The sequence below is a fragment of the Bubalus bubalis genome, chromosome 3 (genome assembly GCF_019923935.1).
Source record: "Bubalus bubalis isolate 160015118507 breed Murrah chromosome 3, NDDB_SH_1, whole genome shotgun sequence".
NCBI lineage: Eukaryota > Metazoa > Chordata > Mammalia > Artiodactyla > Bovidae > Bubalus > Bubalus bubalis.
In genome coordinates, this window is record NC_059159.1 from 122,077,854 (window position 1) to 122,104,809 (window position 26,956).

Here is a 26,956-nt window from a genome sequence, read left to right on the forward strand (position 1 = left end):
GGGTTTGGGAGGGTAGAGGGAGCATCCTGGGACTCAGCGGAGCCTTGGCTGGATACCTACCTACCTTCTGCCTCCTGAAATAGCACATGGATCCTGATCCCAGGTCTCCAGTTCAGGCAAGGCTGTGAACTTGCCAAGGCAGCTCCCCACCCCTGCCCCCTCCTGGCTCCTCCCCACCTTGCTGTATAGGGAGATAAGAGGGCCCACTGCTGGGAGGGGCTGCCCCAGTTGTTCAGTTGCTCAGTCGAGTCTGACTCTTTGTGACCCTGTGGACTGTAGCACTCCAGGTTTCCCTGTCCTTCACCATCTCCTGGAGTTTGCTCAAACTCACGTCCATTGAGTCGACGATGCCATCCAGCCATCTCATCCTCTGCTGCCCCCTTCTCCTCTTGCCCTTAAGCTTTCCCAGCATCAGATTCTTTTCCAAAGAGTTGGCTCTTTGCATCAGGTGGCCAAAGTATTGGAGCTTCAGCTTCAGCATCAGTCCTTCCAATGAATATTCAGGGTTGATTTCCTTTAGGATTGACTGGTTTGATCTCCTTGCTCATATACCTGGAAAAGGGAATTACAGTTGCTGATGGAATTACAGTTGCTAATTAGTTGCCCTTAAAATAAGATTATTCTGGGTTATCCACATGGGCCCAGTGAAATTAAAATGGTCCTTAACCGTGGAAGAGGGAAGTCTGAAAATCAGGTCAGAGTGATGTGATATGAAAAAGACCCCAAGATGGAAGGGGGCCACCAGCTAAGGAATGAGGACAGCCTCTAGAAGTTGGAAAGGAAAAGACAAGGAAACAGACTCCCTCCTAGAGTCCCAAGTGTTTCAGGAATGAGAGTGGGGCGAAAGAAGATGGTCACATCCCAGGTCACGTCTGACCAAGTCCCTGGGATGGCTGTCAAATGTGGGTTCTTGGTTCACACAGGAAAGCATTCAAGAGCAAGCCATAGTAATGAGAAAGAAGATTTATTGAGGGAAGAAACACACTCCATAGACAGAGTGTGGGCCACCTGGGAAGGCAAGAGAGGCACCCGGGTATCGGGTTGTCATTTTTTATAGGGGTGGGTAATGATATAGGCTGGGCTTCCCAGGTGGTGCTACTGGTAAAGAACACGCTGGCCAAGGCAGGAGACATAAGAGACTCAGGTTTGATCCCTGGGTCAGGAAGATCCCCTGGAGAAAGGCATGGCAACCCACTCCAGTATTCTTGCCTAGAGAATCCTTTGGACATAAGAGCCTGGTGGGCTGCTGTCCATAGGGTCACACAGAGTTGGACACGATTGAAGCGACTTAGCATGCATGCATGCATTGGAAAAGGAAATGACAACCCACTCCAGTATTCTTGCCTTGAGAATCCCAGGGACAGAGGAGCCTGGTGGGCTGCTGTCTATGGGGTCACACAGAGTCGGACACGACTGAAGCAACTTAGCAGCAGCAGCGGCAGAAGCAACTGAGTGTGCAGGCAATTATATAGGCTAATGAGTGGGAGGAATATTCCAGCTATTTGGGGGAAGGGGTGGGGATTTCCAGGAATTGGGTCAGTGCCCACGTTCTGACCTTGTGTAGTCGTCCTTGGAACCATCATGGTGTCTGGGGTGTGCCGATATGCGACAGCGAGTGTACTGAGGCTCAAGGTCAGATCCACCATCTTGGAGCTAGTTGAGGTCATTCTTTTGCCCTGCTGCCTTCCTCCCTCACAGGTATTAGAGCTGAAGAAGGCTGCTGGGCTCCAGGCGTAGATGGGATGGACTACTTTAGAGAAAAGGATGAGAAGACAGAAATCATGCTTCTCAAATGAGCGGGGTGAGAGGGACATCGTGGTGACTGCCAGGTTGCGCTAGGTATTATGTGCTGTGCACCCCCGGGAATCCCACTCCTATCCTGTGGAAACAGTGAAGCATGCTAACAAGGACAATCAACAGAGAAATATATGAATATAAGTGAGGGATTGAAAGTCACTCAGTCGTGTCTGTCTCTTTGCAACCCCATGGATTGTAGCCCACCAGATTCCTCTGTCCAAGGAATTCTCCAGGCAAGAATAGTGGAGTGGGTTGCTATTCCCTTCTCCAGGAGATCTTCCCAACCCAGGGATTGAACCCGGGTCTCCTGCATTGCAGGCAGATTCTTTACCCCCTGAGCCACCAGGTACGCCTATATTAATATAAACAAAGCCACAAAATGGGATAATAGTCCTTACAAAATGTACTGACTTGGAAACTGCCTATTATAAATAGAGAAATAAAAGTAAGTTATAGAAGGTTCTTATAAGAAGAAAAGGGGAGCAAAGAAACAAATATCCTTTCTTCCTAAGGGAAAAAAACCAAAAAACTCCTAAATTACACATATGTTTGTATGTTTGTATAAACACAGAGAAAAGTCTGGAAGGATATGATAACCACTGGGGATAGGCTTGGAGGGAGCAGGAAACACTGTTTACTTTATAATATTCTGGGTTGTTTGAACTTGTTTTAACAAGCCTGTCTTGTTTTTCATTCCATGTAACATTATTTTTTTAAAAGATAGTACAAAGGTTAAGAAAAGCAAACTTTACTCTGATCCTTATTATTTGCAAAAAAGAGCTCTCTGGGCAGAGGAATGGTGGGGCTCCACTTAGCAGGAACACTCTGGACATGCATGGACAAAATTGATTTCTTTTTGTATGTGAGCATAGCTGGGGAACAAGGCAGCACGAATCCTGTGAGTGGAAAAGTGGTCACCCGAGCCCTCCCGGCCTTTTACAGACTTGTGATCTGAGGTTCTGTGAGGGAACTGACATTTCTCTACATTGCATGGCAATTCCAGGCTGAAATATTGAGTTGGACGAAAAGTCCATTCAGGTTTCCATCCCATGTTACAGAAAACCCTGGACAGATTTTTTGGCCAACCCAATACAATTTTCTGGCCCCCATTTTGGTGAACTTAGAAATTCTTCAAAATTCAAACTTCCCTTTTTATAATTCATAGCTTTTATGTGAGGAATAAACATTTCTGTGTTTCGCTGCTTGATCCCACACTAAGGTCTGCTTTACATCTTGAAGTCGCAGTCCTTAAAAGGGAGGGACACCAGCAGAGACAGTCCTAGGAAAGCAGCCGAGGGGAGGCGGAGGGGCACATGGAGTCTGGGGTCCTTGCTCTCCCCTTGGGCTCGCAACACAAGGACTGGATCAGGTGCGTGCAAGTCCTCTATCTGTGCAGCATCTGATGCTCGGTGTCCCTGGATCATAGAGCTCTTCTGCAGCACTGTCGCGACTGTCTCCAACAATATGCCCGGGGACCTCGTGGAGCGGTATCGACTGCAGTTTACAGATGAGGAAACAAAGACCTCGAGACACCAAAGTGATGAATCCCAAGTCTTTCAGCCATTTGGTTGTAGAATTTAGGACAGAATCAGATCTTATTCTTCCGTCTCTTTCAGCCAGTTTCATTTTTATCTCTTTTATACTTTTGATTTCCAAGATAAATTTTGCTTGATTAAAAAAAAGCAAAAGTTCTGCTGCTTCAAAAAGTTTGAAAGTCAATGATCCAGGATAATGTTTCCAAATTCCCAGCTGACACTAATGCTCAACGGTCAGGAGTGACAAACTGGAATTTTCAGGAATCCTCGAGAATTTCTGAAATCATGAGTTATTATGCATTATTCATAACAATTACTTACCTGCTTTTAATAATGAGTGACCATGATAATAAATACTGAATAATTTTCTGTGATAGAATGATGCTGAAAGTTTCAGAAGTTTTCAGTAAATAACATGGTTTTATAGTTTCTCAAGATTATGAATCAATATATTATGACAAGATTGTTTCAATAACATGGGAAAATGTTCTCTATCTAATACAGACACTGGATATATAGTGAAGAGGAACTAAAAAGCCCCTTGATGAAAGTGAAAGAGGAGAGTGAAAAAGTTGGCTTAAAGCTAATGTTAAAACGAACAGAAAAGGAAGATCATGGCATCTGGTCCCATCACTTCATGGGAAATAGATAGGGAAACAGTGGAAACAGTGTCAGACTTTATTTTTTGGGGCTCCAAAATCACTGCAGATGGTGAATGCAGCCATGAAATTAAAAGACGCTTACTCCTTGGAAGAAAAGTTATGACCAACCTAGATAGCATATTCAAAAGCAGAGACATTACTTTGCCAACAAAGGTCCGTCTAGTCAAGGCTATGGTTTTTCCAGTAGTCATGTATGGATGTGAAATTTGGACTGTGAAGAAAGCTGAGCGCCGAAGAATTGATGCTTTTGAACTGTGGTGTTGGAGAAGACTCTTGAGAGTCCCTTGGACTGCAAGGAGATCCAACCAGTCCTTTCTAAAGGAGATCAGCCCTGGGTGTTCTTTGGAAGGAATGATGCTAAAGCTGAAACTCCAGTACTTTGGCCACCTGATGGCCAAGAGTTGACTCATTGGAAAAGACTCTGATGCTGAGAGGGATTGGGGGCAGGAGGAGAAGGGGATGACAGAGGATGAGATGGCTGGATGGCATCACTGACTCAATGGACTTGAGTCTGAGTGAACTCCGGGAGTTGGTGATGGACAGGGAGGCCTGGCATGCTGCAATTCATGAGGTCGCAAAGAGTCGGACATGACTGAGCGACTGAACTGAACTGAAGAGGAAAGGAGTGTTAACCCTCAATAAAGGCCAAATAAAATCACTTAAAATTGAAATAGAATACTGCAAATATTTGATATTTGAAAGTTATCATTTGAAAAATGAACTATAGGGTCTTTCTTGGTGGTCCAGTGGGTAAGACTCCAAATTTCCAATGCAGGGTTGGTTACTGGGTTCCATCTCTAGTTGGGGAAGTAAGGATTCCCATGACACAATTAAAAGATCCTGCATGCCGTAACTAAGACCTGGCACAGCCAAATAAATAAATATTTTAAAAAGGAAGAAAATAGAACATAAAAAAAAAATGAAGAATCAATTGTTCCAACTTAAAAAAAAGAGTTAAAGATAGTCTTGATCATTGCTTTGTGACAAATATTCCAGATGTAGGAAACTTTCGTTTTGCATTGATGTTGGCTGAATTAAGAATGTCCCAAACATCTTCCCTTCTACGCTAGTGACCATAGCTCAGACAGTAAAGCATCTGCCTGCAATGCAGAAGACCTGGGTCAGGAAGATTCCCTGGAGAAGGAAATGGCAACCCACTCCAGTATTCTGGCCTGGAGAATTTCATGGACAGAGGAGCCTGACGGGCTATAGTCCATGGAGTTGCAAAGATTCAGACACGACTGAGCGACTAACACTCACTGAGCATGCAAACATCTTCAAGGTGGGTGTCCTAGAGGGTACATGTTGCTTCACAGAAGCTCATTTCCTTTATATATAAATGGACTATATATATATATTGGTTTGCTTGCCCTAGTCTTGATTTTGCCATTGAATTCAATATTTCTCTTGCTGGTGGCTGCTATCTGGGCCTGATTGGAGATCCCCTGTCTGGTTGTCCTTACTTTACTGAAAGTAAAACGCATACTGAGCAAATAAATCCAGTCCTTAGTTTTCCAAAAAAAATATCGCTCTTGCCAATTCAGATTTTGGAGCATTTTCTGATTTCGTGTTTGTGTGTCCTATAGCAACAATCACATCTTTTTCTTTTTGCAGCTCATCTGTTAAGTATTTACAAGGAACTGTAGCCTATGGTGAATACTGCAATATTTGGAAAAGACAGCAGTCGTTACTGGAAAGTTTTCAAATGGCATGAGTGTTCAGAACTGCTAGCAACTTTAATAGAACCACACAGAATCACTTGTTGAAACTGCCAATATGAGGCAAATGCCAACACACTGCTTCCAAAGTTTGTTGTTTTTTCTGACACCACTCTTAGGATTTGTATAAGTATCCTATGTGTATGAACTTACCAATATTTATTTTATTTATAGAAATGACTTACTGTTAGAAACAGACCAGGCTACAAACATACACTTATAACCAGTGTGTGCTGGTAAGTCAACCCTCTGCAGGGCAGGGAGGGACGTCCTGATATGTAGCTTTTGCCAGTTTCTGAGGAGGGGAGGTATAAATATTCCCACCAGGGTCAATTTTGAGCTATTGATGTGACGTGGCTAAAAGACAGAAAAAGATGCTCTTAGCTGGCTGACGCACTCTCTCTTTCCTTTGTGTGCCTGCTGCACAACATCACTGCTTCTAAGGTGGCAACAGCTACAGGCCAGACCGATTGGATTGTGACCACTTCCCTCCTTCCTGCTCCCGTTCTGTTCAGGAGCTGTCAACCTTACTTTTCCAATCCATGTTTCAGTGTTTTCTACTCTTGCTTTTGATATGTTATCAGTGGATTCCTTTGAACTAGTGACAGCTCTATGTTGATCATTAAGTTTTAATTCTCACAGGGGAATAGTTTCCCAGGCTTCTAGATTTCTTAACTTATTTTTATTAGGGTTTTCAGGCTCTGGAAACACATTACATGTCTGAGAAATGCTGGGAAGGAATTCCTGCAGAGAAGCACTAAACCAGTAGGTCTGAGTTAAAACAGTCCATTTGCTTGAATGATCATGATTCTCCTGGATGTATTTTCATTGATCCCAATTTTGCCCACTGGTCACTGTCATCCATCTTGTTTTAGGGGATTTTAGGTGTGGAGTCCTATACAATGTGATGTTAAGTATAGTGATTTTACAGAATGGCTGACCACTAGGATTGATTAGTGATCATTTGACCTCTGTCTGGTCTCGCACATGTGGCACAAGCTAGCTGTCAACATAGCCGGTTGTCTCCATCCTCCGTTTTCCCCTTCATTCTTATTATTAGATCAACAACAACAACAACACAGCCTCCCTTGGAGCTAGAAATGGCCAACAGGAGTGGGGGGCAATGTCTGGAAAATGTCCTTAAATAGGCAGGGCGCACTAGTCTTCTCTTTTGATCACTCACAGCTAGAACAAATTAAACGGCAGACTAACCCATCTGTTCCTAGTGAAAGCACAGACCACTGGCAAGAAGCTTAGGAAGGTCAGTAATGGAGTGTGATCCATGAAAGAACTCAGCATTATTCAGTGATTCAGAAGGCATGGAGGAGGAGAGTTGACCTCCACCTACAAATGATACTCTTTGTAATATAAGATACTGTAGCCCCAGGTGCCTACTGCCTGTCTGCCAAGAAGGTTGGTGAATAAGTAGACTTCTCTACAGCTCTGAATTGGTTAGTCTTCTGATTTCTAATCTTTCCCGGGATCTTTTCGGGAATGTCTGTAATCTTCACTTTGTAGGAACCAGACTCCTAGAAGGCTTAGAATGTACTTTATTGCTCTGCCAGCTTAGGGTGTAAATACTGGCTGAGGGAACAAGGGGATTCAGCCTAGGAATGAGATCATGGGAAGTGAACACTGGGGATCAGAGAGCCACTTTCACACATCAAAATAAAAAACGGTTTACGCTTTTTCATGGAGACTTCCCGGGACCAAAATCAGGACCTATGGGTTAAGGCTGCCAATTTAACTCTTACCTAAAGAGAAATCTCCTACCTACTAGGGCTGGAAGGAGGTAGTGGAGGGGGGCACGTCTCCAGTGCTGGGAATACTGAAGCGGAGGATGTTGAAGAAAGAATTTATCAACTGAGCAGCAGTTCCCAATTACCAAGCTGTACATTGGTACCTGTCCATAAAGTTTTCCAGGTCTCATTTTCCTATTAAGAAAGGAAAGACAATGTGGTACGTTTTCAATTTGCAATTTGAAGTACATTTCATTTATTCTGAGACTATGTTTTATCTATCTTCTTGTTGTTAAATAGTAAGTAATATTTGTTATTGTTGTTGTTTAACATCATAACTCAACAAAAAATAGAAAACCTCAACAACTCCATGTAAGTCGCCATTAAAAATAAATAAAATTTCTGTGAAATCTGGAAATCGGGTAACCCGCAAGATGGATGAAATGACTCTGACTTGACCTTTCAAGGAGCTGTAGTTCATCCTAGTGGCCACTAGATGGAACTCTTGTGTACTTACAGCAGCTACTACCGCTGCTGCTAACGCCACATCAGTCGTGTCCGACTCTTCGCGACCCCATGGACAGCAGCCCACCAGGCTCCTCCGTCAATGGGATTCCCCAGGCAAGAGTACTGGAGTGAGTTGCCATTGCCCTCTCCGGTACTTACAGCAGCTAAATAATTTCTGTGCAAATAGAGAATCCAGAAATAGGATCTACTTTCTTTCAGTTCTGTGCAGTCTCTCAGTCGTGTCTGACTCTTTTGCGACCCCATGGACTGCAGCACACCAGGCCTCCCTGTCCATCGCCAACTCCTGGAGTTTACTCAAACTCATATGCACTGAGTCGGTAATGCCATCCAACCATCTCACCCTCTGTTGTCCCCTTCTCCTCCTGCCTTCAATCTTTCCCAGCATCAGGGTCTTTTCAAATGAGTTAGTTCTTCGCATCAGGTGGCCAAAGTATTGCAATTTCAGCTTCAGCATCAGTCCCTCCAATGAATATTCAGGACTGATTTCCTTTAGGATGGACTGGTTTGATCTCCTTGCAGTCCAAGGGACTTTTAAGAGTCTTCTCCAATACCACAGTTCAAAAGCATCAATTCTTCGGCACTAAGCTTTCTTTATAGGGCAACTCTCACATCCATACATGACTACTGGAAAAACCATAGCTTTACCTAGCTTTGTTGGCAAAGGAAAGTCTCTGCTTTTTAATATGCGGTCTAGATTTTTTCTTTTTTTTAACTTTTCTTCCAAGGAACAAGCATCTTTTAATTTCATGGCTGCAGTCACCATCTGCAGTGATTTTGGAGCCCCCCCACAAAATAAAGTCTCTCACTGTTTCTACTGTTTCTCCATCTATTTGCCATGAAGTGATGGGACTGGATGCCATGATCTTAGTTTTCTGAATTTTGAGCTCTAAGCCAACTTTTTCACTCTCCTCTTTCACTTTCATCAAGAGGCTTTTTAGTTCTTCTTCACTTTCTGCCATAAGGGTGGTGTCATCTGCATATCTGAGGTTATTGCTATTTCTCCCGGCAATCTTGATTCCAACTTGTGCTTCCTCCAGCCCAGCATTTCTCATGATGTACTCTGCATATAAGTTAAATAAGCAGGGTGACAGTATACAGCCTTGACATACTCCTTTCCTATTTGGAACCAGTCTGTTGTTTCATGTCCAGTTCTAACTGTTGCTTCCTGACCTGCATACAGATTTCTCAAGAGGAAGGTCAGGTGGTCTGGTATTCCCAGCTCCTTAAGAATTTTCCACAGTTTGTTGTGATCCACACAGTCAAAGGCTTTGGCATAGTCAATAAAGCAGAAGTAGATGTTTTTCTGGAACTCTCATGCTTTTTCAATGATCCAGCGGACTTTGGCAATTTGATCTCTGGTTCCTCTGCCTTTTCTAAATCCAGCTTGAACATCTGGAAGTTCATGGTTCGTGTACTGTTGAAGCCTGGATTGGAGAATTTTGAGCATTACTTTACTAGTGTGTGAGATGCGTGTAATTGTGAGGTAGTTTGAGCATTCTTTGGCATTGGAATGAAAACTGACCTTCTCCAGTCCTGTGGCCACTGCTGAGTCAGTAAATTAAACTTTACTGGGGCTTCCCTGTTGGCTCAAACAGTGAAGAATCTGCCTGCAATGCAGGAGACCCATGTTCGATCCCTGGGTTGCCCCTGGAAAAGAGAATGGTTACCCATCCTAGTATTCTTGCCTGGAGAATTCCATGGATGGAGAAGCCTGGCAGACTACAGTCCATGGGGTCACAAAGAGTCTGACACAACTGAGCAACTTTATTGACAAAGTATTCATTTTTTCCATGTAAAGCAATGTTTTAATAAACACTAATTTTTATTAGTGTTTGAAAACAAAATTAACTTTCAAAGTTCTAAAAACGGAAATGGTTACTACCTTAAATGCTTTCTCTAAATAAAGGTCTCCAGTATCCTCATAAGTTTGGTGTACCTGCAATAAAGTGTTCCTCTTGGTCAAGAGCTTTCTGTGAGAATCTCAACTGGCTGATGACTTTATTCACATGAGCAGGGACTATGTCCTGCCCATTTTACAGAGCACACAGCATCTAGCATGACGTCACATTAGTGATCATGATCTCCATTTGTTTGGTGATTTACACTTTATGAAGTCCTTATAGTTCATTCCCTCTCAATGGTACTTCAAGTTGCAGAGAATGACCTTTCCTTTGTCTTTCTCTGTAATAAGTCAAAGTGAATCTAAAACATGTTCTTCACACTGAAAGCTTTCTACCTCATTCATTCATTCATTCAACAAACATTTATTGAGCCCTACTATGTATTAAGTGCTCTACTGTGCCCTGTGTTAGTAATAAACACTCTCATCTGTGGGAGCAATAAAGCACATTCTATGCCTTCCAGGAGTCTGGTTGCTACAAAGATTACAGACATTCCTAAAAAGATCCTGTGAAGCTGTCAGATATAAAACAAACATGTTTCAAGACATACAAAGCATATTTTGAAAAGCTAAAGATTACACTTTTCTGCTGAATTTTACTCATTTAGAAGTTATTTTGGAAAAGGCAATGGCACCCCACTCCAGTACTCTTGCCTGGAAAATCCCATGGACAGAGGAGCCTGGTAGGCTGCAGTCCATGGGGTCGCAAAGAGTTGGACACGACTGAGCGACTTCACTTTCACTTTTTACTTTCATGCATTGGAGAAGGAAATGGCAACCCACTCCAGTGTTCTTGCCTGGAGAATCCTAGGGATGGGGGAGCCTGGTAGGCTGCCGTCTATGGGGTTGCACAGAGTCGGACACGACTGAAGTGACTTAGCAGTAGCAGCAGAAGTTACTTCGCTTCTGAATGACAGTTGTATCAACTGGAGAGGGCTTTCCTTCAGCACCTCCTGCTGGTGACAGCGTCAGATATCAGATGATAGAGGCTGAACCAGCCAGCAGTCCCCTTCTAGAACTCAGTCCTAAGGAAATCATTAAAAAAAGTGGATCAAGGGACTTTCCAGGTGGTCCAGTGGTTAAGACTTTGTGCTGCCAATAGAGGGGACGCAGATTCGCTCCCTGGTCAGGAGCTAGATCCCCCATGCCCTGCATTGCAGCCAAAAAAATTCTTTTAAAAAAAGTGGATCAAGTTCGATGCACGATACTGGAGGCTTGGGGCTGGTGCACTGGGACGACCCAGAGGGATGGAATGGGGAGGGAGGAGGGAGGAGGGTTCAGGATGGGGAACACATGTATACCTGTGGCGGATTCATTTTGATATTTGGCAAATCTAATACAGTTATGTAAAGTTTAAAAATAAAATAAAATTTAAAAAAAAAAAAAAAAAAGTGGATCAAGTTTCCTCAACAAAGATTTTCATCTTTGAGTTATTTACAAGAGAAACATTGTTAGCAAAGTAATTATCTACCAATAAATGTCATCCTCGATAACTGTGGTATATTCATGGAAACAGAAAATGGACAATTACTCATATTTAAACATGTCAACAAAGCATTTGCGGTAACATAGGAGAGGGTTTTGATATAAAATTCAGTGAATTGTAAGAGACAAATGTGTACATACAATATAATCTCAATCATAAAAATATTTATGTGTAAGAATGACTGAACAGAAGGAAATTATTTCCAACTTTTTAGAACAGTTAACTATAAGGAGATCAAATTCCTTCTTATACTGATTTGATTTCACCTAAACTTGCTACAAAGGCCACATGTCATTTTGTGCTCTGAAAAAAAAAATCATCATCTGGATTGAAAATAATGAAAAAGAAATAGGATAAATGGAAAGAACTAACTTTGGCCTGAGGATCAGAGCTAAGGATTTGGGTCACCTCTGAGCTCACCTTTTGAGCAGGGAGCCTTCCTCTGAGCCTCAGGTTTCTTACCTTCAGAATGTGGGTAAGAATTCAGCCTGTCTCCCTCTTGGAGTGAATGTGAAGATATAACTAAGATATAACTGCCAGCAGAGGGGCTGATTCCAAAGGCAATTCAAAGTCTGGAATATGAGATGGGAACCCCAAGGCTCTAGGGAAGATGTCCTGCCTTCTCACGAGTGCAGAGTTAGTGGGAGAAGGTAACTGAAGAGGGACAGGTTTCATGAGCACAGCATCTCCTCTGGGTACCCTGTTTTGTGCCCCAAGGAAGTGGGCTCCGTTGTCCGCTGGGTGTGGGCCCAATCCTGACTATTCATGCCTTAGAGCTTTGGTAGTTAGATGGGAGAGATCTCAGCACATATCTGATACTAATACTTATTGTATAGTTGTAGTTATTGAAAATTCACAATTCCTCAGGCACTGAGCTTGGTGCCTTTTTACTAATTTTGTTCATCAGTTCCACCCAACAAATATTTATTGTGCACCTTCTATCTGTCCTACCTGTGCAGTTGGCATTAACTCCATTTTTATGTGGCAGGATTTCCCCTCTCCTTACTCCTTTAGTAGGGCTCATCACACACCAAGTCTCCCTTTTGGCATGAGTTAGACTCACCACACCAAGCTGGGATAACAGGAGTTCACCTTTTGCAACTCAAGATGAAGCATAGAAAGAGACAGAGACTTTGTGGCATAATAATACATACATGATATACTAAGGGAATATCAGCTACATGGTGGTGAAGCAACTTGCATTCATTTCTGCAGTTAAGTGATAGAGCTGAAGACAGAACCCAGGGCTGTTTGTCTCTATAGCCTGTGCTCTTTATGACAATGTTACTTCACCTGTTTCCAGCCCATCCAGGGTGGGGGCTGTTCTCCACAGCATCTTCCACTCAAGTTCTGCTGTCTACATACCTCCTAAGTCAGGGCATCCCATTGGGAGGTTCTTTTACAGGAGGAGCTATAACTTCGATTCCTTCATCCTGTCTCTTGCCAGAGGAGTCTTCCCTGTTCACTCTCACCCCAGGCCAGGTTAGGCAGCCTGTCCTGGATTACCATCCTTCGTGGCACTCACCATGCTTACACTGACTCCTTCAATGTTCATCTTCTCCCCTTCGCTCTAGCTCCACAGAGGCAGGGTCTTCCTTGCTACATTCACTGCAGTGCTGCTTGTCACTCAGGCTGTTTGCTTGATGTGGAGGAGGTGGCCAGGTCACTATATAAGGATGAGTTCCCTGGAGGGCTGGCATCCTGGAAGACCCCAGCCAGAGGACCCATAAAGTCCTCAGCTCTAAGCCCATGGTGCTTGCTTTGGATTAGAGACACATGTGGTGGGATTGGTACCTAGGGAACACTGCAAGAATTAGATTATTTCCATGGGGGCTGACATTTTAGAGGTAATTGAGTATTGGCAGTTATCTTTAAAGGCAATAGAATATGAAAACCAGTGAAGGCAAGGAGGAGATGTTTAATCTTATGAACAAAATTGCAACCTCCATCCTAGATCATAATGGGATATTCAATTCCTAATGAATTGCTGCTTTATCATTTTATCTGCTTTTTTTTCAGCGTTGAAAAGCTCCTGAGATTTGGCCAAAGGGTTTGGAATTCTAGGTAATGAGCAGTAGGATGGAGGATGACTGTGGAAGAGCAATTGGAGTGTGGGTGGAGGGTGCCCAGCACAGGGATTTCAGCCATATGGAATGGCTCTCACCTGATGTTTATGGTCTGGATCTTAGGGAAGGTGATGACATAGAGGCTTATGGAAATTGTCCTACTTAACTGTTTGGGTAAAAGCTATCTCATGGCAAGGCTTGTTTTCTATGATAATTTTTATTGATTTGTTATTTTTATTTTGTAAATCCAAAGATAAAAGGAAATCTAAATTTGCTATCTGAGGAGACTAAAAGGATAGATTTTTTTCTTCCATCTTGAAAAGAAGGTGTGTTTATTCTTCAAGAATAAAAGTTAGTTTCTAATTCCCTTATTTATATTTTAATGTTATTTTCCATTTTTATTTGCACTATTATGAAAGTCTCAATTTTCACTTATGAAACTACACTGATTTTTTTTTTTTTACCATAGTAAAATATACACAACATAATTTTTATGATTTCAAAGTGTACAGTTCGGTAGCATTAAGTACCTTCCCATTGGCCTGAAACCATGATTACTATCCACCCCTAGAACTGTTTGCATTTTCCCAAACTGTAACTCTGTACCAGTTAACCACTACGTTCCCATCCCTATCCCCCAGTCCCTGGCAACCACCACTCTACTTGCTGTCTCTATGAATTTCAGTTCTCTAAGTGCCTCATGTAAGTGGAACCATACACTATGTGTCTTTTGGTGACTGGCTTATTTCACTTAGGATGTCTTCAGGGGTCATCAGTGTTGCAGCATGCATCAGGATTTTTTTCCTTTTTAAGAATAATATTCTGTTGGATGGATCATTTTTATTTTAAAAATTCTACTATGGCCAATTTCAAACATATGTAAAAGCACAGAGAATAGTATATTGTGCTCCCAGTTGCCCATTATCCAGCTTCAATAAGCTTGTTTATTCCATTTATATTTCCAGTCCACATCCTACCTTTGGAAGCTAATTCCAGAAATATCACTTAATCTGCAAACATTCGAGGATGTATATAAAGGATAAGAACTTTTACTAAAAATGTAACCACAACACCATTATCATATCCTGAAACATTGAACAATGATTCCTTAAATAATCACATATCAAGTCAGTATCCAATTTCTGTGTAATTGAAAATGTTTCAGTTGATTATATTTTCTTATATTTGTAACTGGTCATTTTAGGCCTCTAAAGATCTGGATGATAGTAGAGGGGATTTAGTTCTAAATCAAGACAAGTGGGATTTGAACTAATCAGGCTCCAGGTAAACCTCATGTACAGGTACTTGAAAGAATCTTTTCCTGGCCTGTCTGTTCCAGGATGTTTGCTTTCTTCCAATAGCACAGAGAGTAGTGAAACAATTGTGTCTTTGCAGTTGAGCACCCACCCCCCCAAACTTAACCTTTTATTTATTTGTGCTCTCCAATTTGCATTTGGCCTCTTATACCCTTCCCTAGGGCAATTTAGTAGTTTCTAGTTTTGAAGCAGGTAAGAGGATAGACTCTGGAATGTACCTGGTTCTGTTAACTGCAACTTGAAACTGAAAAGACTTATGAATTAAAAAGAAAAAAAGAGAAATGAATGGCCGCTATTGGAGGCTATTTGTAAGACAGACTCAAGGATAAGGGTAAAATGAAGGGACTAGCTGAGCAACTCCTGTGATAAACAGTTGGCAGGAATAGTCCCTGGAGGAAGGGACAACATAAAAGAGGAGACCTAAGGCAGGGTTTTTAACCACAATCCAAGGTTAATCTTTCCTTTCTTCTCAGGGTTTTATATTAAATTTGGGCTGCTAGATAAAACATAGGTTGCTGGTAAAATTGCAATTTCAGATAAACAGTGAATACTTTCCAAAGTTTAAGTATGTCCCAAAGATTCTTTTTCGTTAAGCATTTCTGCTGTAGATATCTTTGCTGCAAGCATTTTCACTGCGATATTTTTGCCACATAACTGGCTCTAAAGCAATTTTGCATGAAAGAGGAAATAATGGGTTGACAGTTTTTGGTTTAACTGGTTGAAATGTGTTAGCATTCCAGTCAGTGACATTATTGATGGCTTTGTGGAGCTGACAGATGAGGATGATCTGCGGCCATAGTCGGCTTCCTGTTTTGAAACATACTGGGATGGCAGGGAAAGAGGCCTGGGACAGCCTTAAAGGCAGAGAGTTGAACCCACATTTCCCACAGAACTTTGGAAGGTCTATCAACAGATGTGACAACGTGCCAAGAACAAACAACAATGGAGAGGCTTTCATAATGCAATACAAAGCTTGTTTACAAATATGCCTCATAGTATTTGCAAACTGATACCTCTCTTTTAAATTTATTTTTATTGAAGTATAGTTGATTTACAATGTTATCTTAGCTTCCAGTGTACAGTGAAGTGATTCAGATACGTGTATAGATAAATATTCCTAATCTTTTCCACTATGGTTTATTATAAGATATTAGAATATAGTTCGCTGGGCTATACGTAGGACCTTATTGTTCATCTATTGTATATATAATAGTTTGCATCTGCTAATCCCAAATTTCTAATCCAACCCTCTCTATACCCTTGACAACCACAAGTCTGTTTTCTATCCGTGAGTCTGTTTCTCGGAACTGACCTTCTCTTAACAAAAGAAGAAATCTTAGCAAAAAATTAAAAGCATGATGTTGAACAAGAAGAGGAATCAACAAGCAAAACAAAGGGAGATGGGCGCCGCGGCAGGGGGTGGGGGGTAGGGGGTGCTATAAAACACTATGAACGAAAGATTCCGAGGACAAGTGCTTAGGTATGATGCACGAATAAAATCAGTTATTTGAGCATTATTGCCATGAAATCGACACACATTTTAAATGTATTCAAATATTTTGTAATAAAGTCCTTTTAATTTTGCTATTCATTCCTCATGTTTCATTATGTCCTTTTAAATGTTCGTTCCCCTTTTATTTTTCGTTATTTTATCTTTTACTGCCAAACTGCCTTTCGGCCAATGCGGGAGGTGGGGGTAACGCTTGCGGCAAAGGTGATTCTAGTGGACACACCAAACGCAGTCCAGGGTATGTTGACATTTTTACACTAAAAAATGTATTCATTGTTTATCTGAAATTCAAATTCAATTGACCATTCTGTACCTTTGGGCTTCCCTGATAGCTCAGTTGTAAAGAATCTGCCTACAATGCAGGAGACCCAGGTTGGATTCCCGGGTCTTGTAAGACCCCCTGGAGAAGGGATAGGCTACCCAGTCCAGTACTCTTGGGTTTCCCTTGTGGCTTAACTGGTAAGGAATCCGCCTGCAACGCAGGAGACCTGGGTTTGATCCTTGGGTTGGGAAAATCCCCTGGAGAAGGGAAAGACTACCCACTCCAGTATTCTGGCCTGGAAAATTCCATGGATTGTATAGTCCATGGGGTCACAAAGAGTCTGACATGACTGAGTGACTTTGACTTTCATTCTGTACTTTTATTTGCTAAATCTGGTAACTGGCATCAGTGGGTAAGCACTCCACCAGTGAAACAGGGTGTTTAACCTTTAGGCCTCTCAAGGTTTTCTTCCTTGGAGGATGGTTGAATTTTCGTTTCTTTATTCTTTCTTCTTGTTCTCCTGTCTACCTAATACTATAGCTTTATATAAAAAAATTGATTTAATTTACATTAGCACCAATAGAATATGAGTATTTATTTCGCTCTATCCACATCAATATCTAACGCTATTATTAGTCTTAATTTCTGCTAACCTTCCAGACAAAATGTTGGAGAATTGCTGGTTTAGAGCACTTTTTAAATGAGATGAACTTTTCTTTTGTGATGCCTGGCATCAAGATTTTGGTTAAAAAGAAGTTTAAGTTTTCTTCTATATTGTGAATAATTTTACAACGAGAGATAATGACTTACAACACATTAGCTGGTTTAAATTCCAACACTGGATTTCCCAGCAACTCCCACCAAAACTGATATTTTCTGTGCGTACTCAAGGCAACACTCAAGAATTTCAAATTAGTTTTCACAAAAGCAAATATTTATATTTAAAAAAGAAAACATTTGAACTCAGAACTCGTTAAGATAAAGTTAAAAAGCTGAAGATGTCTTGTGAGTTAATGCCCCTAATGGCAAAGTCAGGGTCAGATAAGTTGTAGTGACTTAAAACAGCATTCCTGCTGGCTTTGTGTAACCATATTTGTAAATGTTGCAATAAGGGATTTAAAAAGTCCCCTAGTCTCTCTACATTTCCACGAAAAGCTGTTGAAAGAGCAAATTTCTGCTCAGTTGTTTTTTCCTTTGCTTAAAAAAAAAGGTGCCAGGAATCCCACCCCACCTTGCTGCTGGGTAACAGTAAATCATTTATTATTCCTGGATCAAACACAGGCATTCATGTCTAGGAAAACATTTTGCAATGAATGGGATCTTGGTCTCTACTAAAAACAAAAAATGGCTAAAAAGAGACTTCAATTTATTTTCAAATTCTATGGCTAAATTCCTATAATTCCTAACTGGTGAAAATATTCGCAAGCTACTAGATTTTTACTTAGAATCAGATTTACTTCTTTGGTGTCTGCCCAGAGGAGCTATTGAGAGCTATTTGTGGCTAGCTTTTAAGAGACCAAATGGACCTCAGATGGAATGAGTGTTGACACTAATGTCCAATGCACAAGGAAAAGCAGGACAGAGAATTGAATACTTTTATTTTTTGAATAAGTATAACCAATTTTCACTTCAGAGTTTTAAAATTTGGCAAACCAAAAAGATTACTTCTCACAATGACCAAATATAACTTTGCATTTTGGTATTAAACTGGGAGTTACATATCTTATCAAAATTCTTATCTAATCAACTAATTCAGTCTCACCAAATACAGTCACTGTCAATCCAGACATACTCAATAGTCTTCTTTTCCTCAAGCCTAATTAGGCCTAAAGCTAATAACTCCCCCTAAAGTAACCAATTCCCCTCAAAGTGATCAAATTCCTTCCCCTAGCATTCCCAGTCCGGAGAAGGCGATGGCACCCCACTCCAGTACTCTTGCCTGGAAAATCCCATAGACAGAGGAGCCTGATAGGCTGCAGTCCATGGGGTCACTAAGAGTCGGACACAACTGAGCGACTTCACTTTCACTTTTCACTTTCATGCATTGGAGAAGGAAATGGCAACCCACTTCAGTGTTCTTGCCTGGAGAATCCCAGGGATGGGGGAGCCTGGTGGGCTACTGTTTACGGGGTCGCACAGAGTCGGACACAACTGAAGCGACTTAGTAGCTTATCAGCAGCATTCCCAGTCATCTAGTCAACCACTAGTCATGCTCTTGCAGTCATTAAATAAATGTCATTGCAGCAGAGACCAATAATCTTTCAATATACATTTTTCATTTCCCCTTTCAATAAATAGAAACTCCTAAATTTTAACTAAGCTCTGACTTCCTGGCTGGACGCTCTATTTCCTACCATTCTTTGTATCTGGGTGGCCACGTGCGATTGAGCGGAAATGTTTTCAAGTTCCAGGTCAAGTCCTTGAGAAAGAAACTGTCCATGCCCTCTCTGTCCCCGTTTATTTTGGCTGGAACGTTTGAATTGAAGAGATAAACCAGCTTTGATCAGTTGGGTGACGATAACAACACAGGGGAGAGTGGAGCAAAAAGAAAGAAGTGGGTTCCTGGATCACCTGGAGCAACGTGACAGAAATACCCATGAAGTCTCGTGGGCATCCTTTCCAGATGCATGTAGGCCAAGGGCCATTTCTTTACACCTACAGTCAAAATACAGCATCTTCCTATCTGACAGGTCAGATCCCAGTGTGGGCAACCTCAGACAGGTTTTGAAGGGCTTGGTACTTTCCAAGTCCATGTTACTCAGATGCTGAAGCCTGTGATTAACCAGCAGGATCAGAAGTTGGCCCCCAAGTACTGCCCCCTTGTAGTCTAGGAAGATGAAGTCACCTAAGACTTCTGGTGAGAACTTTGTGTTCCCTTAGAGGTGAGAATTTGTGAGAAACTAGTGAGACCCTTTAGAGTTATAGGCTAAACTAAATCTGGACTGTAAATCTGGGTAGAGTAGGAGCCTTTAGCAAGATCTATGGGTTGTAACTATAGTCATTTAACACCTGTGGATGGGTCAAAATTTTATCAGTTCTCAGTATTTTCAAATGGATGGTGAACCAGCCTCAGACACCTCTCTGTGGTCCCTGCAGCCTCCTTGTATGCCCTTGAGTTTGGTGAAATTGGTTCGATTATATCATTAGGCCCAGCTACCTCTTGCGACTGGGGATTTTCTGCCAGAACATTCAGTTGTGCACTTTGAGGACTGTTTGCAAGAGTCGGTGAAGTAGAACAGTGAAGTGTTTCATTAGTGGGAGAATCAATTCTGTTCTAAAGTGGCCTTTATGCTCTTACACTAGGAATATTATTAGAGAATCAGAGTGTATGCAGAGACAGTTAGAGTGCAGTATAGGGAGAAGGGAAACTTTGCATAGATTGTTTCCTTGGACAGAGATGAAGGTGAGGTTTATAAAAACAAAACCTGCAGATGATCTTTGTTTTGGAGTAAACAGAATGGCTCCAAGGAAGGAAATTTGTCCTTGAAAAGGGCTGACAGAGTTATGAGGAAAGGCAATTCTTAGTTGTGTGTGGGTTTTTCTGAGAATCCTTATGGTTTCAGCTATAGTGAGTTCGCTCTGTGTCCCTGTCTGTATCATAGCAGCCAGTGTCCTTCCACTGGTACCTGCATGATTTTTCTCACTGGAATTTCTTTGGGGGATTAATAATACAGGAATTCCATGATGGTCCTTTTGGACCCAAATTGAAACATAAATATATATATGTCTGTCGTGGCTGTTGATCTCTAGTTTACAAAAAAGGGTATGAAGCGAGCATGCTGCCTTTGTTATAAGACTGTAGATCATCTGGCTGTATGCTTGATGTGGTCCAACACACGATGAGCTCTTAGGCAGCCTAGATGCTGGGAGAGAGAATTGTGATAACTATTATAAATACATTTCATATTCTCCAAGAAACACAAAGTGAAGCTTTACTATCATACTTGTTGGGAGCATGTCCCAAAAGGTAAAAGACATTTTAATTATCTGGATCCACTCAAAGGACCTGACTCCACATCCGAATATATTATTTATTATTTTAGATGTACACATAATCCAAATCATAATTATGCTTCCCAGGTCCATCTCTGATGAAACTGAGTGAGAATTAAAAGTGAAGAATGTGTTGATCACTTGATGAAGAAATTTGTAATGCCATATTAGCTAAACTTGATGTGTATTGCCCATAGTTCAAAGACGTATAATAGCTAATTTATCATGATCTGGCATTGTCCTGATGATTGTGAGACAGGCTGGGAAACAGATACATATGGAGATTTAATTTTTAAGAAACTATTTTGTTAACTCTTATTTTTTTCCCAATGCAACTAAGTTTCGATTGACAAAGAGCTTTCTGGGAGTAAATGGCAGCTTTTACGTTTAAAACAATACAGTGCAGAATTAGAATTATGAGGACTTTGTGGTCAAAACTGTTTAGAAGGAGAAAAAGTGGAAGTAGTAACAGATTTTTATTTTTGAGGGGTTCCAAAATCACCGTGGATGGTAACTGCAGCCATAAAAAGCAAAAGATGTTTGCTCCTTGGAAGGAAAGCTATCATAAACCTGCTGCTGCTGCTGCTGCTAAGTCGCTTCAGTCGTGTCCGACTCTGTGTGACCCCATAGACGGCAGCCCACTAGGCTCCTATGTCCCTGGGATTCTCCAGGCAAGAGTACTGGAGTGGGTTGCCATTTCCTTCTCCAATGCATGAAAGTGAAAAGTGAAAGTGAAGTCGCTCAGTCGTGTCCGACTCTTCGCGACCCTATGGACTGCAGCCTACCAGGCTCCTCAGCCCATGGGATTTTCCAGGCAAGAATACTGGAATGGGTTGCCATTGCCTTCTCCATGATAAACCTAGACAGCGTATTATTAATAAAAATCAGAGACGTTACTTTGCAGACAAAAGTCCCTGCAGTTAAAGCTATGGCTTCTCCTGTACTCATGTATGGATGTGAGAGTTGGGCCATAAAGAAGGCTGAGCACTGAAGAACTGATGCTTTTGAATTGTGGTGCTAGAGAAGACTCTTCAGAGTCCTTTGGACTACACAGAGATCAAACCAGTCGATCCTGAAGGAAACCAACCCTGAATATTCATTGGAAAGACTGATGCTGAAGCTCCAGTACTTTGGCCATCTGATGTGGAGAGCTGACTTATTGGAAAAGACCCTGATGCTGGGAAAGATTGAAGGTAGGAGGAGAAAGGGGCAGCAGAGGATAAGATGATTAGCATCATCAGCTTAATGGACGTGAATTTGAGCAAACTCTGGGAGATAGTGGAGGACAGAGGAACCTGGTGTGCTGTAGCCCATGGGGTCACAAAGAGTCAGACATGACTTAATGACCGAACAACAACAATGACATTCCTTCTTTCAAAAATCAAAGAATCCCCCATTTTTAACTAGGTCAGATGTTTGCCCAGAATTGAGGATGTATTTCTCAGCATCTCCTGCAGTTAACTACAGCCACATGACTAAGTTATGGTTAATGGGTTGCAAATAGAATTGAAGCATGACAGTCTCTAGAGACCTTTCTTTTTTAATATAATTTTATTTATTTATGTCTGGCTGTGCTGGGTCTAGGTTGCTGTGTGGTCTTTTCTCTAGTTTCAGAGAGCGGGAGGAGCTAGTCTTTAACTGTGGTATGCAGGCTTCTCAGTGCGGTGGTGTCTTTTGTTGCAGAGCATGGATTCTGGGGTGCACGGGCTTCAGTAGTTGTGGCTCCTGGGCTCTAAAGCACAGGCTTAATAGTTGTGGTGCACGGGCTTAGTTGCTCCAAGGCATGTGGGATCTTCCCAGACCAGGGATTGAACCCCTGTCTCCCACACTGGCAGGCGGATTCTTTACTACTGAGCCACCAGGGAAGCCCTAGAAACGTTTCTTATAGGACAGTGGGCATAAGCCCTTGCACCCTGTATTATTCAGAATTCTCCAGAGAAGCAGAATTTATTATGAGGAATTGGCTTACACAAGTATGGAGTCTGGGAAGTCCCACAATGTGCTGTATGCAGATCTTGGAGACTCGGTCTGTGTCCAAAGACCTGAGATCCAGGGAAACTGATACCAAAAATCCCAGTTTGAGGCAGGAGATGAGATGAGACATCTCAGTGAATTCCTCCTTCCTCCATCTTCTGTTCTATTCATGCCCTCAACATAGTCAATGATGCTGACCCTCATTGGGAAGGGTGGTCTGCTTTATCAAGTTCACAAACTGAAATGCTAATCTCATTGGGAAACACTCTCACAGACACATATAGAAACAGTATTTAATTTGAGCATTCCAGGGCCAGTCAAGTTGACACAAAAAATTAACCATCACCCTCCCTTCTTCTTTGTCATTCTTTCCGTCCCACCACTGTGTGGTGTGGTGTGACAGCTGGAGCTTGAGCTGCCTTCTTGGACTATGAGGACAACACCATTGGGATAGGAAAGCAGTAAACTATAAGGAGGTCAAGTCCCTGGAATCTTTGAGGAATAGAGATCCCACAACTTCCCTGGGTTACCTGCCCTGCAGGTCTTTTCACAGGACGGAAAGGCACTGCTGCCTTGTGTAAGCAGTGCTAATGTGGTGCTCTGCTGTATTTGATTAAACCTAATCCTCATTGATCAATAGCCTCGGATATGCAGAGACACCACCCTATGGCAGAGAGTGAAGAGAAACTAAAGAGCCTCTTGATGAAAGTGAAAGGGGAGAGTGAAAAAGTTGGTTTAAAGCTCAACATTCAGAAAACTAAGATCATGGCATCTGGTCCCATCACTTCATGGGAAATAGACGGGGAAACAGTGGAAACAGTGTCAGACTTTATTTTTGGGGGCTCCAAAATCACTGCAGATGGTGACTGCAGCCATGAAATTAAAAGACGCTTACTCCTTGGAAGGAAAGTTATAACCAACCTAGATAGCATATTCAAAAGCAGAGACATTACTTTGCCAACAAAGGTCCGTCTAGTCAAGGCTATGGTTTTTCCAGTGGTCATGTATGGATGTGAGAGTTGGACTGTGAAGAAGGCTGAGCACCGAAGAATTGATGCTTTTGAACTGTGGTGTGGAGTAGACTCTTGAGAGTCCCTTGGACTGCAAGGAGATCCAACCAGTCCATTCTGAAGGAGATCAGCCCTGGGATTTCTTTGGAAGGAATGATGCTAAAGCTGAAACTCCAGTACTTTGGCCACCTCATGCAAAGAGTTGACTCATTGGAAAAGACTCTGATGCTGGGAGGGATTGGGGGCAGGAGGAGAGGGGGACGACAGAGGATGAGATGGCTGGATGGCATCACTGACTCGATGAACGTGAGTCTGGGTGAACTCTAGGAGTTGGTGATGGACAGGGAGGCCTGGTGTGCTGCGATTCATGAGGTCGCAAAGAGTCGGACACAACTGAGCAACTGAACTGAACTGAACTGAATCCTCATTGATACAAAACCTTATCTTGATGTTCACTTGATTCTTCATGGGCCTTAGTCAGCAGGTCTCTAGCCATTTCCTCTCAGGGGTAAGAGGCCAAACCTTGGTCCTTAAGATAACAAACCCAACAGGTTAAGAACAGGGACGGGTCCAGTGAATGTCTCAAGAACTTAAATTTTCTGGCTGCTTCAGTTGGTTCTGAAGAGAATAGTCATGGGCTCTGTGAAGTAATATGACTATAGTTTTATTTTTCAGAAAGCATTGCTGATGTAAAATATATACCTATCCTTTGCTTAAAGATGTCAATTTGTTTCTGAAAAACACTGCTAAGGGAAAAAGGCCAATAGATAGAATTTTTTTCTATTGATATTATTCTATTGTTGTTGTTGTTACTTTGACTTGTTTAGCCACTAAGTCATGCCCAACTCTTTTGTGGCCCCATGGACTATAGTCCACCAGGCTCCTTTGTCCATAGGATTTCCCAGGCAAGAATACTGGAGTGGGTTGCCATTTTCTTCTCCATCTATTCATTTTAATATGAAAAATTAGGATATGTTTCATCCTGACCCAGAATACCCTAACAATATTCACAGATAGAAGAATATATTAGTTTAACAGTGAAAGCAGTTTTATGCAAAAACAGCAGTTAGAAAGAAATAAATAGAGTTTATATGTAAAAGGTAGTATAATGAAGTTTACAGTACTTTCCAAGGGAGGAAGAAAGACTTGATGGTGGTGGGGCTGGGGTGAGAAGGGATTCTTTGGAAGGTGCAGTCTTCTTCCTGCCCTATTCAACAATATTTCAACATTTTGGAAGTTCATAGTAATCGTGCATTCAAACTGCACTATAAAGTCATATCACAAAATATATGTCTAGGGCAAAATAAAAATAAATACACCAGCGCTTCAAAACAAAAAGAACAATGCATGTGCCCAGCCCATTGGAGTCGCAGGAGGTACTGCTTCTTCATTGGTCTCACTTAGCGATACATTTCGGGTTCACCCCTATGTGTCAGGAAGTTGCTAGCTGTTCCATCTGATACTCTCCAGCTAGATACCGCTGTGCTGAGTTATAAGTTACTCATCACAGTAATAATAAGTTGATGACACTTGATGGCAAGTATCTTTGCCTGAAACCAAAACCTCAAAATATTACTTCCTGTAGTATACTTCTCTGGGTAAAAACATGGTTATTCTGAAAAAAAAAAAAAAAAAAAAAATTTTTTTTTTTTTAAAATTCAAGGAGTCACTGTCTGTAAAGTGGTATAACCTTCAAAGCCATAATGGCAGCAAGTTATTACTGACCTGTCATTGTTGGGGTAAGTGTGTGGCTGAGAAGGGAGAGATCAGGGAGTGGCAGCAACTCAAATCTCTTTACAGGGGTCTCATACTTGGTAACAGTGAGCTGAGTCTTTATGAAGTGTGGTATAGACCCAAAACTGCCACACCTAGTCTTTTTGCCAGGGTTCTGGGCCTAAAATCTCTCCTATTTTCTTTCAGCCAGCCTTGAGAGATATGAGTGTGTGTTTCCCCTTCTGGGAGAAAGACCAGGATAATTCACGGGTACCTGCTTGCTCACCCCTCGTTTCCCTGAAACCTCTTGAACACTAGCAGGGTCTATGCTGGCCTTGGTAAGTGCTGCTGGAGCCAAAAGGCATGGACTTTGGAGTTAGACAAAGTTGGATTCAAATCCTGGCATTTCCTACTCTGAACATTTTTAAGTCTTTCTTATTCAGCACCTCCCTCTTCCTTCCCCTCCAAACCTTCCTTTGACCTTGCATTCTCCTCAAATTGCATCATATCGTGTTTTTCCTTCTCTAACTTCACCATGTTACAAGTGTTCAATCTGCCATCTTATCAGAAAGACTTTTTGTGCTGGAGTTGACCCCCTAGAGTGCTCTTGGAATGTTTTTGTTCCTCCGGCAGTTCACTTACATCAGGAGACTTGTTTCTCTAGGTTCTGTGTGCGCCTCTGTCTGCTTGCTGGGTGCCCTGCTGCTGGCACTCTTTAGGCAGCCACATCCTGGGAGTGGGGCAGACACTGTAGTCCTCATGTGTGTATTAGAGTGTGAGACACTGGCCACTGTGAGTACTTTAATAGGCCCCTATTACTCACCCCTGCTGAGGTGAGTAAAACCTGGGGCATTCTCTGCTCTGGGCCAGAAAGACCCCTGGGCTCCCTTGGGCTCTTGCAGAGACCCTGACATGGAAGCCATAGCCCTGCCCCTGTGTGGTCCAAGAATCGCCCAGCCTGACTCTCTTAAGACAACCACGGAGTTCCCTCTCTTTCTGCCCCAACACCCTGATGCTTGTCTCCAGGATCTCCTTATACAGAGGAGTAAAATTCCTGCACCACTTCCAACTTTTAGGATCCTAACATAGCCTTAGAATTTCCCACAGCTTTTGAGCCTCAGCAGCTGCTTGTTCTCAGAAAGTAGAGCAGATGGATTAGGATTTGGTTGTGAAGCATGGGGTTGAACAAGAAGACCTATTATGCGACTCCCCAAGTATCTGAAGTTTGCTTGTATGGCCGCTAGATGTCGCTCTTGTATGTTCGCAATAGCAAGGATTTTTTTGTTTGTTTTGTTTTTTTGCTGGGACATAGCAGAAATCAGGAACTTGACAGACTAACAAGATAGTGAAATTTTATTCACAAAATGTGCATCCCTGTTTTATACAATTCATTTTTAATAAATATAAAAAACTTAAATATCATTTGAAGTAAACATTTCCAAGATCTACTATATATGCAAAGTTGGGTTTTCTTTCTAAATTTTCTTTTTAAGTTTTCCAATATTCTCAGAACTTAATATAACTTGTCATAAAACTGCTTCTATTCACTTACTGCCATCTTGAATGTCTCATCCATCTTCTGTGTCTGTTTTGGATAGGAACTATATCTTGCTCTCCTCCACATGGCACATTACACTGCATTCATAATACTTCTAATGATATCTTACATTTCTATGATGCTTACTATTTACAAAAAATTTATTTATGATATCTTATGTATTCCATGTAAAATAAAGTGGTGATGTTT

At 41.9% G+C, this 26,956-nt stretch overlaps 1 protein-coding gene across 1 annotated transcript in view; it reads left to right on the forward strand.

The window, feature by feature from the left end:
- SPAAR (small regulatory polypeptide of amino acid response) overlaps positions 1-25,825 on the forward strand; it is a 48,013-nt gene extending 22,188 nt beyond the window's left edge. Inside the window, exon 3 of the transcript XR_006549990.2 lies at positions 25,417-25,825. The gene's annotated coding sequence lies outside the window, so the exon portion shown is untranslated. The remainder of the gene's footprint in view (positions 1-25,416) is intronic.
- Positions 25,826-26,956: the final 1,131 nt, after the last annotated feature.